The 17517-nt window shown below is 40.5% G+C and overlaps 1 protein-coding gene across 7 annotated transcripts in view; it reads left to right on the top strand.

Moving 5' to 3' along the window:
- The window catches only part of LOC115803651 (sal-like protein 2), a 900219-nt gene that overhangs the window by 690771 nt on the left and 191931 nt on the right, over positions 1 to 17517 (top strand). For all 7 annotated transcript variants that reach the window (XR_016391489.1, XR_016391490.1, XM_089905397.1 and 4 more), the window contains one exon: positions 8076 to 8224. The gene's annotated coding sequence lies outside the window, so the exon portion shown is untranslated. The remainder of the gene's footprint in view (positions 1 to 8075; positions 8225 to 17517) is intronic.

Here is a 17517-nt window from a genome sequence, read left to right as displayed (position 1 = left end):
ATTAGGGAAGTTTTCAACTATAATCTCTTCCAGTATTTTCTCAGTCCCTTTCCTTTTCTTTTCTTCTTCTGGACCCCTATAATTTGAATGTTGGTGCATTTAATTTTGTGCCAGAGGTCTCTGAGACTGTCGTTGATTCTTTTCATTCTTTTTTCTTTATTCCGCTCTGTGGTAGTTATTTCCACTATTCTCTCTTTCAGGTCACTTACCCGTTCTTCTGTCTCAGTTATTCTCTATTGATTCCTTCTAGAGAATTTTTAATTTCATTTATTTTGTTGTTCATCATTGTTTATTTGCTCTTTAGTTCTTCTAGGTCCTTGTTAAACGTTTCTTGTATTTTCTCCATTCTATTTCCAAGATTTTGGATCATCCTTCCTATCATTACTCTGAATCCTTTTTCAGGTAGACTGCCTATTTCCTCTTCATATTTTTTGCTCTGGTGGGTTTTTCCCTTACTCTTTCCTCTGCTGCACATTTCTCTGTCTTCTCATTTTGTTTAACTTACTGTGTTTGGGGTTTCCTTTTTGCAGGCTGCAGGTTCATAATTCCCCTTGCTTTTGGTGTCTGCCCCCATTGGATAAGGTTAGTTCAGTGTCTTGTGTAGGCTTCCTCGTGGAGGGGACTGGTGTCTTTGTTCTGGTGGGTGGGGTTGGATCTTGTCTTTCTGGTGGTCAGGGCTGCGTCCAGTGGTGTGTTTTGTGGTGTCTGTGAGCTTAATATCATTTTAGGCAGCCTCTCTGCTGATGGGTAAGGCTGTGTTCCTGTCTTACTAGTTGTTTGGCATAGGGTGTCCAGCACTGGAGCTTGCTGGCCATTGGGTGGAGCAGGGTCTTAACATTGAGGTGGATATCTCTGGGAGCGCTCTCACTGATTGATACTACATGTGGCCGGGAGGTTTCTAGTGGTCCAATGTCCTGAACTCAGCTCTCCCACCGCAGAGGCTCAGGCCTGACACCAGGCCGGAGCACCTAGACAACAGGGCCTTATATTTGGGCTCTCCATTCTGCTCCATTGATCAATGTGTCTGTTTTTATGCCAGTACCAGTGTTTTGACTACTATAGCTTTGTAATACAGTTTGAAATAAGCAAATGTGATGCCCTCAGTTTTGTTCCTCTTTCTCTAGATTGCTTTGGCTATTGGTGGTCTATTTTGGTACCATACAAATTTCAGGATTTTTTTGTTCTACTTCTGTGAAAAGTGCCATAGAATTTTGACAAGGATTTCATTCAATCTGTAGATTGCTTTGGGTACTATGGATATTAAAACAATTTAATTTTTTATGTCCATGAGAACAAAGTATCTTCCCATTTATTTTTGTCTTCTCAGTTTCCTTAATCAATGTCTTATAGATTTCAATGTACAGGTCTTTCACTTCCTTGTTTAAATTTATTCCTAAATATTTTCTGTCCGATGCAATTGTAGATGGAATTGTTTTCTTAACATCACCTTCTGATAGTTTGTTATTAGTATGTGGAAACACAACTGATTTTTGTGTATTCATTTTGTATCCTGCAACTTTACTGAATTTGTGTATTAGTTCTAACATATACTGACATCTTGTGGGCACGTCTCCCACTGCTAAGCCAAATGATGTGATTTTCTTTTCACTTTCTCTTTTTGTGTATGAAAAAGTGTACATTAAGAACTGGAGTAGGAAATCTCTATGCTGTTTAGTTTCGGTTGAACAACGTTTAGTTCATAAGCAAGTTAAAAGATTTTTCTAATGGAATTTTTATTGGCATTTCTGTGGCCTATTCAGGAAGAACACCAAGTCTTATACAGCCTTGAGAGGAGGGGGAAAGTCTCTCTAAATGACAAGAAAGATGGGGCTTCCCTGGTGGTGCAGTGGTTAAGAATCCGCCTGCCAATGAAGGGGACACGGGTTCGAGCACTGGTCTGGGAAGATCCCACATGCCACAGAGCAACTAAGCCCATGCACCACAACTACTGAGCCTGTGCTCTAGAGCCCGTGAGCCACAACTACTGAGCCCGTGTGCCGCAACTACGGAAGCCCAGGCCCCTACAGCCCATGCTCCACAAGAGAAGCCACCGCAATGAGAAGCCCGCGCACTGCAATGAAGAGTAGCTCCCGCTCTCCGCACCTAGGGAAAGCCCGTGCGCTGCAAGGAACACCTAACACAGCCAAAAATAAAATAAATAAATTCATAAAAATTTTAAAGAAAAGAAATACTTTTTAAAAAATGACAAGAAAGAGTAAATGAGACTCAGATACAGAGGGTGATGTGCTCAAAGTGACTGAGAAGGTTAAGGTCAGATCCTAACCTAGAAGCCAAGTTGCCCGATTCTCTGGTCTCCTAAAATGTTTCTAGGGATCATGTGTTACTAGGAGGGTATTTATAGACGGCATGTCTAGGTATAAAGGAAACAATAGACCTGGCACTCATCCTTACGCTCCACAAACCCTGTTCATAACTGGTCTTTCCCCATTCTCTGCGTGTGCCTAGCGGCCCCAACACAGAGTGGACTGGCCAGGAGAGAAAGGAGGGAAAAAAGGAAAGACACTGTAAGAAAGAAGGGGGAGTAGACTTGAAAACGTTTTCTTGTTATCTTCTCAAGTTTAAGAGAACTAAAAGAGATTGAGGAAAAGTAATTCTCTTCCCATTGGAAAAAAAAATTACACTTTTCTTTGTTCCTACAAAAAAATTGACAAAAATGGATCAATTAAGCTGGAAAGCTGCATAGCCACTTCCTGTCTTCCCCTTTGTGTGTCATCCCATTTTAAGTAGCAAGAAAACCTTTCATAATGGATTGGGACAAGGCCAGGAATCATTGAATGCTTGGAAGCTGTGCCCAGACTATTCTGCTTATAACAAAGAGAATAAAATATATCATTTGTCATAGTTTCCACATGACTTGAATATTGCATGTGAGGTAACTACTCTTTCCCCATCTGATCAGGGACGTTACTGACAGAGATACAGCAGGCCCCTCTTGCGACTAAACACATGAATGCCGTCACCAGATCCCAGGCAAGTCCACCTACCAGCTTCTGTAAAGTTACTGTACGGATAATGGAAGAGAACAGCTTAGATGTGCGTCTCATGTTACAGATAGGACAGTTTTGGTCATTTAAGTTTTTAGAATGATCACTGTGTGTAACAAGACAATTGTTTCAATATTTACAGAGTTTTTGCTTTTTTTCATTTTTAAAACCACATGATGTTTCCTTCATTCAGGCAGATGGGTGATTCTCAGCTCATCACTTCAAGGAAAGGATGTACTGCTGGGAAAAAAATAAAGCTGCCTTGCTTACCATTTTATTTCAAAAGTTTTAGTCCTATAGGCAAATCAAAGGACAAGCATCAGTTACAGATTTAGGAGATGATACACTGAAATAATACAAGTTAGCCTACCTGAGGCAAAATAAGCATTTTCTAAGTGGAGCAAGGGGGAGAGGAGAGAGTAAAGGGAGAGGAGAGGAGAGAGTAAAGCAAGGGAGAGGAGAGGAGAGAGTAAAGCAAGGAGGCATAAGTATCGATGGGTCCTTGGAGGAACATTGAACCTTATCCCCTAGAGACATCTTGGAAAGAAAACCACAAGTCCTCTGGGCCACTTTCATGTATTAAATAAATCTCAGTGCAGCCCTGGTTAACACTTCCATCCTCATTTCTCTCTTCTGCTCTTTGAACCTGAGGCTTGACTCCTGGCTGCAGTAAGGTCAGCATGGCTTGCTCTGTTCTCTTCCTCTGCCTTTTTTCTTTGGTTCGAATTCCCTTGAGGTTAGGGAAGAAACAGAAATTAAGAAGAATTTTTTTTTAATGGCAGACACTTTCTCATTTAACTGGTGTGCACCTTTGGGTGCACTGCTTTCCTGCCCAACCACTGATGGCCTCGATGTGCGAGCATCCCTGTGAGAGCGCAGCCGGGGACCCTCAGGAGCCTCCTCAAGGCAGGATCTTCCCCTCCCTGTCAGATCCCATTCAGGAAGCACTCCCCATGGCCTCTTGTCTCCCCTTTTCCTGGTGGAGAACTGGCTGATGACTCAGGCCTGCTGCCTTCAGAGGTGGCACCTGTGGGACACAGCACTCACTCTTCCTCACTGTGCCTCATGGAGACACCCAGGCAGCCCCAATGCTGCCCCCCTTCACTGTACCATCCTTCTCTGATTTCCTCATCTTCTGCTTAAGTAGATGAAAAAATAGATCAAAATCTGCTCCAGAAACAGATATCCAAAGACAGAATGCCATGCAGTTTTCCTTTTTACTCCGATGATCTCTGTCTTTAAAAGCAAGTATTTTAGGATAGCGATGTCTGAAGTGGCTCATGGGGAAAGTGGAACACTCTGATGATACTCTTCTGCTGACTGCTCCATCCCTCACTTCAACTAAAGAAGTGAAGATCAGGGGTTGCAGGGTCTGTACAGTTGCTTCTTCATAAATCCTAGAGTGCCTGGCTGTGAGTTGTTCTTAATGGAAAATGATGAATGCTTAATGCCTCTTGGTCCCTAGTTCTGGGTCCCAGCTGCCAAATTTGTGACAATGAAAAATGCTCCAGAGTACATCTTATTTATCTAAATGGAAAAAAAATCTCTTTGTTTCTATAAGTGATTCTAAATAAAGGTTTCTAATTCTTAAGACAAAATAAAAAAATATACATATATAGTCCAATATTTTATATTGCGTAATTTATAAATATATATTATAATTAAATATATTCCAATAATATTAGTAAATCAATTAATATTTACCAATTAGATGAGCTTGAGGAACAAAATTCAATAATAAGCCCTGCACCAACCAAATCACCACAGATACAGGAAAAGGAAAGCCTGGCTGTGAGGATATGGCAGAAGATTAAACATGGTCATAAAACAATTATAAGTCGTCATTGTGGTCTCTCCTGGAAATTATTAGGAGAACTATAAAGGCAGAGGTTAGATAATTATTGTGCTATATTTTGCAATAAACAAAATTTTATCAATGTTGTAAATTGCTTTCTTCCATATGAATTTTAAATGTTGTAAAGAATCCAGAAAGAGTAAAAAGATTAATTAAAATTATGAAGTATAATATATTTAAACTTTAGAACAGAGGAGGAAATATTAAGAAATAACTGACTCATGGCCTTTAACATATAGAGAGGTTTTGTCTTTTAATTAAAAATAAAGAATGAAAGCAAATAAACAACGAACAGTTACAAAAATCTTTGATCCAACAGCATCCATCATCATAACAATAGCCCTTGTCATAGAATTAAGACTTTCTCCATTTCATGTTTGAGTACCTGCAGTTACAAAAGGCATTCCACTAACAGCTGGCGTAGCTCATTAACGTGACAAAAACTTGCACTTACATCAGTTTTATACCAAATCGCACCATTCATTAAACCATGGATAAATTTCTTTTTGCTGTTGTTGAAAACAAAAGTCATTACCTTGTTTATCATTAAAAAAGAGATTTTTTTTTTTTACTAATCAAAATAGGATATGGTTTAATCAGAATAAGGTGTTACGTGCATTAGGTGTCCCCAGGTGGGTTCTGAGGTTCTCTAACCACCTAACATCTAAGTGAGTACACAACACATACATATTCATATCATCCATCCTCCTGAAATTCAGCAGTCTTCCATTTATAGTGTTTTTCAGAGCAAAATCTCCCAGTCACTTGAACCAAAATCATCAAGTAACTTACTAAAAAAGTAAACCCCCAACCTCATGCCAGACCTATTGAATCAGAATCTGTTGATCAGAATAAGACATAAATTCTTAAATGTACAGTAAAATTTGACAAATACTGTCCAATTGGTTAACTCTGGAGTTTTTATTTTTTAATCTCATCTTATATTGCCTGCAGCATTTACTTTATCTCAGAAATCCCTTCATCTTTAAACATTCTTAAGCCTTAGTTTTCCTCAACTGAGGATGGGTTAATATTACTTTGTGGTTTTTAGATTATAAAATGAGTTGTAAAGTGCTTAGCAATGGACTTGGCATATGGTAAGTGTTCCATAAATGATAATAAAGATGATGGTGGTAATGATGCGAATGACAAAATAAGGGCAGGTGGAAACAAGGATCCCATGATAATTCTCTGATCTCTTTCCCTGAACACATTGGGCAGACTTTAAAGCTGTAAACCCAAAAGATTAAAATTAAACAAAACCAGATGGTGTGGATAAAAGAATACCTCTCTTTCCCTAAATCAGGAAATTTCCACGTCTGCTTTCCTTCTTTGTAGACCTTGCCTCTTCCCCTCCCCACACGGGAGGGGTGAGGAGGGCTGATTCTGTTGTTCGCAGTCCATTTATGAGTAGGAAATTAGTCCTTAGTCTAACTGAAAATGTAGGACTCAAGACTCCACTCACTCTGCTTATATCGCTTGCATTTTAAGTCTTTGCCTACCTGTGATAATAAGCAAATCTAAGGAGAGCTAATTTAGTACCCTGTGATTGGCTACCTCTTTCTCTTTCTATTTCAGCTCAGATACTTGAAAATCAAGTCAACCCTTGGCTAGTTTGAGGCGTGGCCTATCTCTCCTACTCATCCTTATAGGAATTCTGAGCTTGCTTTTCTGGATTCAGAAGGAAGTAGGAAACTCCACTTAGGCCTGAACCTCAACCCACCTTTCCTGCTTTAGAGGTAATCAGGTCCTGGTTCGGCTGAAAGTCCTTCTTCACTTTCCATTTGTATGAAGCTAATACATATAAGCATCCTCAGGAATCTTCCCAGTGGTGAGCAGGGCAGGATTTGGCCATTCTTACGTCCCTGGAAATATCATCATGGGACATAAAATCCCCACTTCAAATGGAAATTACCAAACATTGTAGTTGAATAATAATGAATATATGACATATCCAAACATGTGGGATACAGCAAAAGCAGTATAGAAGGTCCCTGACTTATGGTTTTCTGACTTTATGATGGTATGAAAGTGATAGGCATTAAGTAGAAACCACACTTCAAATTTTGAATTTTGATCTTTTCCTGGGCTAGTATGATGCTCTCTTTTGATGCTGGACAGCTCCCAGCCAGTCACTGGATCACAAGGGTAAACGACCATCACACTAGTACCAAACGTAAAATAGATAGCTAGTGGGAAGCAGCTGCATAGCACAGGGAGATCAGCTCGGTGCTTTGTGACCACCTAGAGGGGTGGGATAGGGAGGGTGGGAGGGAGACACAAGAGGTAGGAGATATGGGGATATATGTATATGTATAGCTGATTCACTTTGTTATAAAGCAGAACCTAACACGCCATTGTAAAGCAATTATACTCCAATAAAGATGTTAAAAAAAAACAAAACAAAACCGGTGTGAACCCAGACAACCACTCTGCTTTTTGTTTTCAGTACAGTATTCAATAAATTACATGAGATAGTCAGCACCATATTATAAAATAGGCTTTGTGTTAGATAATCTTGCCCAACTGTAGGCTAATATAAGTGTTCTGAGCACGTTCAGGATAAGCTAGGCTACGCTATGATGTCCGGAGTTTAGGTGTATTAAATGCACTTTTGACTTAAGATATTTTCAACTTATGATGGGTTTATTGGGACGTAACCCCACTGGAAGTCAAGGAATAATTGTAATTAGAGGCAAATTTATGGATTTAAATTATATTTGTTAGGAAAGAAGAAATGTTGAGAATCAATAGTCAAACTTGCAACTCAAAGAACTAGAAAAAGTAGCGAGATAAATAAAAGAAAGTAAAGGTAGCAAATAATAAACTATGTGCGGAAATAACAAAATTGACCAACTTTCACAAGAAAAAAAAACAAATATATAAAGAACCCCTTACCTGTTAAAGTAACTGAATCCATAATTGAAGGATTATTAAGTTTCTCCCATAAGTGAAACTATGCTTAGATGGCTCACTAGTGAACTTTCTGAAAATTAAAAAAAAATTATTAAAACCCTTGCACAAATTCTTCTATAGATAGAAAAGGAGCCATAAATTGCAACTTATCTTATGAACTATTATAATCTTGATACCAAAATCTGACCTAAACATTTTAATGAAAGAAAAAGTTGAATACCAGTATCACTCAGGATCCTGGACAGAACGAACAGTAATCTCTGCTGTCTGGCTATGTCACAAGATTTCATTCTCCATAGGACTACTTGGAAAGAGGTTCTGGGTGCTAAGTAACTACTTCTTCGAGGAGGGGAAAACACCAAAGATGCCCTGATTCCGGAGCCCCAGCTGCAGGGTTTGTGTACAGGCTGCAGGTGCCTGGGGAGCACTGTGTCTTCACAGCACAGAGGTAAGTGGCTGAGTCTTCAGGTTTAGGGGCTGCGATGTGCAGAGAGCTTCCCTTCTTTAACAAGGTGGCTTTTAGTCTTTCTTTCTGCTTTTTGTCCCCAACTGAGTAAAGAAGGAAGAGAAGTTCGGGTCCCTTCCCAGGATCCTGTCTATACCACAGTAGCCCGTTAAAATTGCTGACCGTGTAGCTGCAGTTGAGGATGAGACTGTCTCCCTCCTGGATTTTCAGGGTCTGAGGACTCTGCTCCACCTGGTCTTCTCCCCTCAACCCTGTTCAGGAAAACAAAATCAGAAATGAAACAAAGCTTTCAGTTCAGCAGTTTTGAAAAATTCCAACAAAAAGCCTGGGATGAGCTGAGACTAAACCCCTCTCTCTCTTCTCTCCAGCTTTGGATAAATGTGCCCTTATGGTTCTCATCTCTTAACCTCCAACTTACAGCCAAGCTGAAGCCACAAGACTATGAATGCACATTCCAGCATGTTCTCCATCCTGATATCACACTCTTGATACAATTTTAATGATTCCAAATCTTCTCCCCTGAAGAGCTGCTCCTGTGTCTTAGTTTTCCTTCTCTAATGCACGAGATAGCCTTTCTGTTGGTGGCTCAGCCAATCAAGAGCAAATCCTCTAGTAGCTGTCATGCTTTTGACCCTTAAGGCACTGGAGGAATGAGAGGAATGGAACCACTGCCACCTGGTGGTCACAAACACAAACATCTCATAGGACCCACTCCATGCCCCCTACAAAGACAAAAATTGTTGGGAGGACATTTTTTATATTGCTGGGCATAGTGCATATGAGGTTTAAAGTAGTAATCAGAAAAGCCTTCTCTGCCTGCAATTTGAATCGTTTCATTTTTCCTTGTTTGGCCTTTAAAGCTAAACTGCTACCAGAGGTTATAAAAGTTGAACCCAAGCATAGGTGTAATGGATTGTGTTTCTCTTTATAGTACACAAGAATCTCAGCAGGTGAGACCTTAAAAGGACTAGAGTGCTGAAAAAAGCGGGGGGATAGAATAGCTGTGGATATGTCTGGAGACCTCTTTGACAGAGAATTGGGAACATAAGTTAAGAAACCATTGCTTCAAATAATTTTATGCCTGGCTACAGGGACCAAGTGTAACTACAACTCAGGGTCACGAACTTGATAGATCTTAGGAGAACAGGAGGGAAGAGCATGGCAGAGGGAAAGCAGAGCTCTCCATTCTAGACCCTGGAGAGATCAGAACATCACAGGGCAGAGTGGGGAACAGGAAGATACGTATCGCAAAACTAGTATTGTTTAATTTGTTTGGTTCTATGACACTCCGTTGGGTTTTTTTTGTTTTGTTTTTGTTTTTACATCTTTATTGGAGTATAGTTGCTTTACAACGGTGTGATAGTTTCTGCTTTATAACAAAGTGAATCAGTTATACATATACATATGTTCCCATATCTCTTCCCTCTTGCGTCTCCCTCCCTCCCACGCTCCCTATCCCACCCCTCCAGGCGGTCACAAAGCACCGAGCTGATATCCCTGTGCTATGCCGCTGCTTCCCACTAGCTATCTACCTTATATTTGTTAGTGTATATATGTCCATGCCTCTCTCTCGCTTTGTCACAGCTCACCCTTCCCCCTCCCCATATCCTCAAGTTCATTCTCTAGTAGGTCTGTGTCTTTATTCCTGTCTTACCCCTAGGTTCTTCATGACATTTTTTTTCTTAAATTCCTTATGTATGTGTTAGCATACGGTACTTGTCTTTCTCTTTCTGACTTATTTCACTCTGTATGACAGACTCTAGGTCTATCCACCTCATTACAAATAGCTCAATTTCGTTTCTTTTTATGGCTGAGTAATATTCCATTGTATATATGTGCCACACCTTCTTTATCCATTCATCCGATGATGGACACTTAGGTTGTTTCCATCTCCGGGCTATTGTAAATAGCGCTGCAATGAACATTTTGGTACATGACTCTTTTTGAATTATGGATTTCTCAGGGTATATGCCCAGTATTGGGATTGCTGGGTCATATGGTAGTTGTATTTGTAGTTTTTTAAGGAACGTCCATACTGTTCTGCACAGTGCCTGTATCAATTTACATTCCCACCACCAGTGCAAGAGGGTTCCCTTTTCTCCACACCCTCTCCAGCATTTATTGTTTCTAGATTTTTTGATGATGGCCATTCTGACTGGTGTGAGATGATATCTCATTGTAGTTTTGATTTGCATTTCTCTAATGATTAATGATGTTGAGCATTCTTTCATGTGTTTGTTGGCAGTCTGTATATCTTCTTTAGAGAAATGTCTGTTTAGGTCTTCTGCCCATTTTTGGTTTGGGTTGTTTGTCTTTTTGTTATTGAGCTGCATGAGCTGCTTAAAAATTTTGGAGATTAATCCTTTGTCAGTTGCTTCATTTGCAAATATATTGTCCCATTCTGAGGGTTGTCTTTTGGTCTCGTTTATGGTTTCCTTTGCTGTACAAAAGCTTTAAAGTTTCATTAGGTCCCATTTGTTTATTTTTGTTTTTATTTCTACCTCTCTAGGAGGTGGGTCAAAAAGGAACTTGCTGTGATTTATGTCATAGAGTATTCTGCCTATGGTTTCCTCTAAGAGTTTGATAGTTTCTGGCCTTACAGTTAGGTCTTTAATCCATTTTGAGCTTATTTTTGTGTATGGTGTTAGGGAGTGTTCTACTTTCATTCTTTTACGTGTAGCTGTCTAGTTTTCCCAGCACCACTTATTGAAGAGACTGTTCTCCAATGTATAGCCTTGCCTCCTTTGTCATACATTAGTTGACCATAGATGCATGGGTTTATCTCTGGGCTTTCTATCCTGTTCCATTGATCTATCTTTCTGTTTTTGTGCCAGTACCATACTGTGTTGATTACTGTAGCTTTGTAGTATAGTCTGAAGTCAGGGAGCCTGATTCCTCCAGCTCCGTTTTTCGTTCTCAAAATTGCTTTGGCTATTCGGGGTCTTTTGTGTTTCCATACAAATTGTGAAATTTTTTTGTTCTGGTTCTGTGAAAAATCCCAGTGGTAGTTTGATAGGAATTTCATTGAATCTGTAGATTGCTTTGGGTAGTAGAGTCATTTTCATAATGTTGATTCTTCCAATCCAAGAACATGGTATATCTCTCCATCTATTTGTATCATCTTTAATTTCTTCCATCAGTGTCTTATAATTTTCTGCTTACAGTTCTTTTGTCTCCTTAGGTAGGTTTATTCCTAGATATTTTATTCTTTTTGTTGCAATGGTAAATGGGAGTGTTTTGTTGATTTCACCTTCATATTTTTCATCATTAGTGTATAGGAATGCCAGAGATTTCTGTGCATTAATTTTGTATCGTGTAACTTTACCAAATTCATTGATTAGCTCTAGTAGTTTTCTGGTAGCATCTTTAGGATTCTCTATGTATAGTATCATGTAATCTGCAAACAGTGACAGCTTTACTTCTTCTTTTCCGACTCGGATTCCTTTTATTTCCTTTTCTTTTCTGATTGCTGGGGCTAAAACTTCCAAAACTATGTTGAATAAGAGCGGTGAGAGTGGGCCACCTTGTCTTGTTCCTGATTTTAGTGGAAATGCTTTCCGTTTTTCACCATTGAGGATGATGTTGGCTGTGGGTTTGTCATATATGGCCTTTATTATATTGAGGAATGTTCCCTCTATGCCTACTTTCTGCAGGGTTTTTATCATAAATGGGTGTTGAAAGCTTTCTCTGCGTCTATTGAGATGATCATATGGTTTTTCTCCTTCAATTTGTTAATATGGTGTATCACATTGATTGATTTCCGTATATTGAAGAATCCTTGCATTCCTGGAATAAACCCCACTTGTTCATGGTGCATGATCCTTTTAATGTGCTGTTGGATTCTGTTTGCTAGTATTTTGTTGAGGATTTTTGCATCTATGTTCATCAGTGATATTGGCCTGTAGTTTTCTTTCTTTGTGACATCCTTGTCTGGTTTTGGTATCAGAGTGATGGTGGCCTCGTAGAATGAGTTTGGGAGTGTTCCTCCCTCTGCTATATTTTGCAAGAGTTTGAGAAGGATAGCTGTTAGCGCTTCTCTTAATGTTTGGCAGAATTCGCCTGTGAAGCCACCTGGTCCTGGGCTTTTGTTTGTTGGAAGATTTTTAATCACAGTTTCAATTTCAGTGCTTGTGATTGGTCTGTTCATATTTTCTATTTCTTCCTGATTCAGTCTTGGCAGGTTGTGCATTTCTAAGAATTTATCCATTTCTTCCAGGTTGTCCATTTTATTGGCATAGAGTTGCTTGTAGTAATCTCTCATGAGCTTTTGTATTTCTCCAGTGTCAGTTGTTACTTCTCCTTTTTCATTTCTAATTCTATTGATTTGAGTCTTCTCCCTTTCTTTCTTGATGAGTCTGGCTAATGGTTTATCAATTTTGTTTATCTACTCAAAAAACCAGCTTTTAGTTTTTTTGATCTTTGCTCTCGTTTCCTTCATTTCTGTTTCATTTATTTCTGATCTGATTTTTATGATTTCTTTCCTTCTGTTAACTTTGGGGGGTTTTTGTTCTTTCTCTAATTGCTTTAGGTGCAAGGTTAGGTTGTTTATTCGAGACGTTTCCTTTTTCTTAAGGTAGGATAGTATTGCTATAAACTTCCGTCTTAGTACTGCTTTTGCGGCATCCCATAGATTTTGGGTCGTCGTGTCTCCATTGTCATCTGTTTCTAGGTATTTTTTTTATTTCCTCTTTGATTTCTTCAGTGATCACTTCGTTATTAAGTAGTGTATTGTTCATCCTCCATGTGTTTGTATTTTTTACAGACCTTTTCCTGTAATTGATATCTAGTCTCATAGTGTTGTGGTCGGAAAAGATACTTGATACAATTTCAATTTTCTTAAATTTACCAAGGCTTGATTTGTGACCCAAGATATGATCTAGCCTGGAGAATGTTCCATGAGCACTTGAGAAAAATGTGTATTCTGTTGTTTTTGGATGGAATGTCCTATAAATATCAATTAAGTCCATCTTGTTTAATGTATCATTTAAAGCTTGTGTTTCCTTATTTATTTTCATTTTGGATGATCTGTCCATTGGTGAAAGTGGGGTGTTAAAGCCCCCTACTATGAATGTGTTACTGTCGAATTCCTCTTTTATGGCTGTTACTATTTGCCTTATGTATTGAGGTGCTCCTATGTTGGGTGCATAAATATTTACAATTGTTATATCTTCTTCTTGGATCGATCCCTTGATCATTATGTAGTGTCCTTCTTTGTCTCTCCTAATAGTCTTTATTTTAAAGTCTATTTTGTCTGATATGAGAATTGCTACTCCAGCTTGCTTTTGGTTTCCATTTGCATGAAAGATCTTTTTCCATCCCCTTACTTTCAGTCTGTATGTGTCTCTAGGTCTGAAGTGGGTCTATTGTAGACAGCATATATACAGGTCTTGCTTTTGTATCCATTCAGCCAGTCTGTGTCTTTTGGTTGGAGCATTTAGTCCATCTACATTTAAGGTAATTATCGATATGTATGTTCCTATTCCCATTTTCTTAATTGTTTTGGGTTCGTTATTGTAGGTCTTTTCCTTCTCTTGTGTTTCTTGCCTAGAGAAGTTCCTTTAGCAGTTGTTGTAAAGCTGGTTTGGTGGTGCTGAACTCTCTCAGCTTTTGCTTGTCTGTAAAGGTTTTAATTTCTCCATCAAATCTGAATGAGATCCTTGCTGGGTAATCTTGGTTGCAGGTTTTTCTCCTTCATCACTTTAAATATGTCCTGCCAGTCCCTTCTGGCTTGCAGAGTTTCTGCTGAAAGATCACCTGTTAACCTTATGGGGATTCCCTTGTGTGTTATTTGTTGTTTTTCCCTTGCTGCTTTTAATATGTTTTCTTTGTATTTAATTTTTGACAGTTTGATTAGTATGTGTCTTGGCGTGTTTCTCCTTAGATTTACCCTGTATGGGACTCTCTGTGCTTCCTGGACTTGATTAACTATTTCCTTTTCCATATTAGGGAAGTTTTCATCTATAATCTCTTCAAATATTTTCTCAGTCCCTTTCTTTTTCTCTTCTTCTTCTGGAATTCCTATAATTTAAATGTTGGTGCATTTAATGTTGTCCCAGAGGTCTCTGAGACTTTCCCAGTTCTTTTCATTCTTTTTTCTTTATTCTGCTCTGCAGTAGTTATTTCCACTATTTTATCTTCCAGGTCACTTATCCGTTCTTCTGCCTCAGTTATTTGGCTATTGATCCCATCTAGAGTGTTTTTAATTTCATTTATTGTGCTGTTCATCGTTGTTTGTTTCATCTTTAGTTCTTCTAGGTCCTTGTTAAATGTTTCTTGCATTTTGTCTATTCTATTTCCAAGATTTTGGATCATCTTTATTATCATTATTCTGAATTCTGTTTTAGGTAGACTGCCTATTTCCTCTTCATTTGTTAGGTCTGGTGGGTTTTTATCTTGCTCCTTCATCTGCTGTGTGTTTTTCTGTCTTCTCATTTTGCTTATCTTACTGTGTTTGGGGTCTCCTTTGTGCAGGCTGCAGGTTCGTAGTTCCCGTTGTTTTTGGTGTCTGTCCCCAGTGGCTAAGGTTGGTTCAGTGGGTTGTGTAGGCTTCCTGGTGGAGGGGACTAGTGCCTGTGTTCTGGTGGATGAGGCTGGATCTTGTCTTTCTGGTGGGCAGGTCCACGTCTGGTGGTGTGTTTTCTGGTGTCTGTGGACTTATTATGATTTTAGGCAGCCTCTCTGCTAATGGGTGGGATTGTGTTCCTGTCTTGCTAGTTGTTTGGCATAGGATGTCCAGCACTGTAGCTTGCTGGTCGTTGAGTGAAGCTGGGTGCTAGTGTTGAGATGGAGATCTCTTGGGAGATTTTCGCCATTTGATATTATGTGGAGCTGAGAGGTCTCTTGTGGACCAGTGTCCTGAAGTGGACTCTCCCACCTCAGAGGCACAGCACTGACTCCTGGCTGTAGCACCAAGAGCCTTTCATCCACACGGCTCAGAATAAAAGGGAGAAAAAGTAGAAAGAAATAATTAGTAGAAGTAGAAAGAAAGAAAGAAAGAAGGGAGGGAGGGAGGAAGGAGAGAAGGAAGTAAAACAGAAAGAAAAGATAAAGTATAATAAAATAAAATAAGATAAAATATAATAAAGTTATTAAAATTAAAATAATTATTAAGAGAAAAAAAGAAAAAACATTAAAAAAAAACGGACGGATAGAACCCTAGGGCAAATGGTGAAAGCAAAGCTATACAGACAAAATCTCACACAGAAGCATACACATACACATTCTCAAAAAGAGGAAAAGGGGAAAAAATCATAAATCTTCCTCTCAAAGTCCACCTCCTTAATTTGGGATGATTCGTTGTCTATTCATGTATTCCACAGAGGCAGGGTATATCAAGTTGATTGTGGAGCTTTAATCCGCTGCTTCTGAGGCTTCTGGGAGAGATTTCCCTTTCTCTTCTTTGTTCTCACAGCTCCCAGGGGCTCAGCTTTGGATCTGGCCCCGCCTCTGCGTGTACGTCGCTGTAGGGCGTCCGTTCTTCGCTCAGACAGGACGGGGTTAAAGGAGCCGCTGATTCGGGGGCTCTGGCTCACTCAGGCGGGGCGGAGGGAGGGGCACGGAGGGCGGGGCGAGCCTGCGGCGGCAGAGGCCAGCGTGACGTTGCACCAGCCTGAGGCGCGCAGTCCGTCCTTCCGGGGGAGTCGTCCGTGGATCCCGGGACCCTGGCAAAGGCGGACTGCACAGGCTCCCCGGAAGGGGGGTGTGGAGAGTGACCTGTGCTCGCACACAGGCTTCTTGGTGGCGGCGGCAGCAGCAGCCTTAGCGTCTCCTGCCCGTCTCTGGGGTCCGCGCTTTTAGCCGCGGCTCGCGCCCGTCTCTGGAGCTCCTTTAAGCAGCGCTCTTAATCAGCTCTCCTCGCGCACCAGGAAACAAAGAGGGAAGAAAAAGTCTCTTGCCTCTTCGGCAGGTCCAGACTTCCCTGGACTCCCTCCCGGCTAGCTGTGGCGCACTACCTCCCTGCAGGCTGTGTTCTCGCCACCAGCCCCATTCCTCTTCCGGCGCTCCAACCGAAGCCCGAGTCTCAACTCCCAGCCCCGCCCGCGCCGGCGGGTGAGCAGACAAGCCTCTCGGCCTGGTGAGTGCCGGTCGGCCCTGACCCTATGTGCGGGAATCTCTCCGCTTTGCCCTTGGCCCCACTGTTGCTGTGCTCTCCTCCGTGGCTCCGAAGCTTTCCCCCTCCGCCACCCGCAGTCTCCGCCCGCGAAGGGTCTTCCCAGTGTGTGGAAACGTTTCCTCCTTCACCGCTCCCTCCCACTGGTGCAGGTCCCGTCCCTATCCTTTTGTCTCTGTTTATTCTTTTTTCTTTTGCCCTACCCATGTATGTGGGGGGTTTCTTGCCTTTTGGGAGGTCTGAGGTCTTCTGCCAGCGTTCAGTAGGTGTTCTGTAGGAGTTGTTCCACGTGTAGATGTATTTCTGGTGTATCTGTGGGGAGGAAGGTGGTCTCCGCGTCTTACTCTTCCGCCATCTTCCCGGAAGCCCCACTCCATTGGGTTTTGTCATTGAACATGTGTTGATGTTGCAGAGTTGAGCACCATTTATATAAGCTCTCCTCAGACTTGTCCGAAGAGCACACTCTACCCCCATTAGCTACAACCCAGAAAAAGAACATCGACCCTCAGACGCACTGCTTTGATGTCACTTCATCCCTCACGCACTCAGGGACTAGAAAAGAATAAGCTGCACAGAATTTATTGCACTAACAGTGTAGGTAAGGGGTTTGTTGTTCTTTGACGTTTTCTTTGAAAATCTGATAATTTCTCAGTGATCTAAAAGTCGTTAAACTAACTTGTATCCATTTTCTCATCCTTTGATTTATTCTAGTCACACTTAGCAAACTCTGACTCTTACAAATCATATTTAAAAGGCTGTGTTTCTCTGTTTCTGAATGTGTGTCTCAGAAAGAACGTGAAAAAGATAACTGCAGGATTAATGCAGGAGCTCTTTGTAGGATAGACTCTAAAAGAACCCAGAAGCTGAATGTGTGATGTGTAATGAAACCAAGGAGATGATTTACAGTTGCGATTTTTATGAAATTTGTTTGTAATTTTTAAAAGCATTTTTAATTTGAAATAATTATAGATTCATGGAAGTTTCCAACAATGTACAGGGAGGCTCTGTGTACTCTTCACCCTGTGTCCTCCAGGGGTCTCTAAACCAGGAAATTGACATTAGTAAAACACACAGGGCTTATTAGATTTCCACAGTTTACATGCAGCCATTTGTGTGTGTGTGTGAAGTTCTAAGCAATTTTACACATGTACAGATTCATGCATTC

This window comes from Delphinapterus leucas, chromosome 2 (assembly GCF_059928025.1).
Source record: "Delphinapterus leucas isolate spDelLeu-1000000601 "Yukka" chromosome 2, BTC_Dleu_Yukka2, whole genome shotgun sequence".
NCBI lineage: Eukaryota > Metazoa > Chordata > Mammalia > Artiodactyla > Monodontidae > Delphinapterus > Delphinapterus leucas.
The sequence above is the reverse complement of the archived record's forward strand: the minus strand, read 5'-3'. Positions and strand labels throughout refer to the sequence as shown.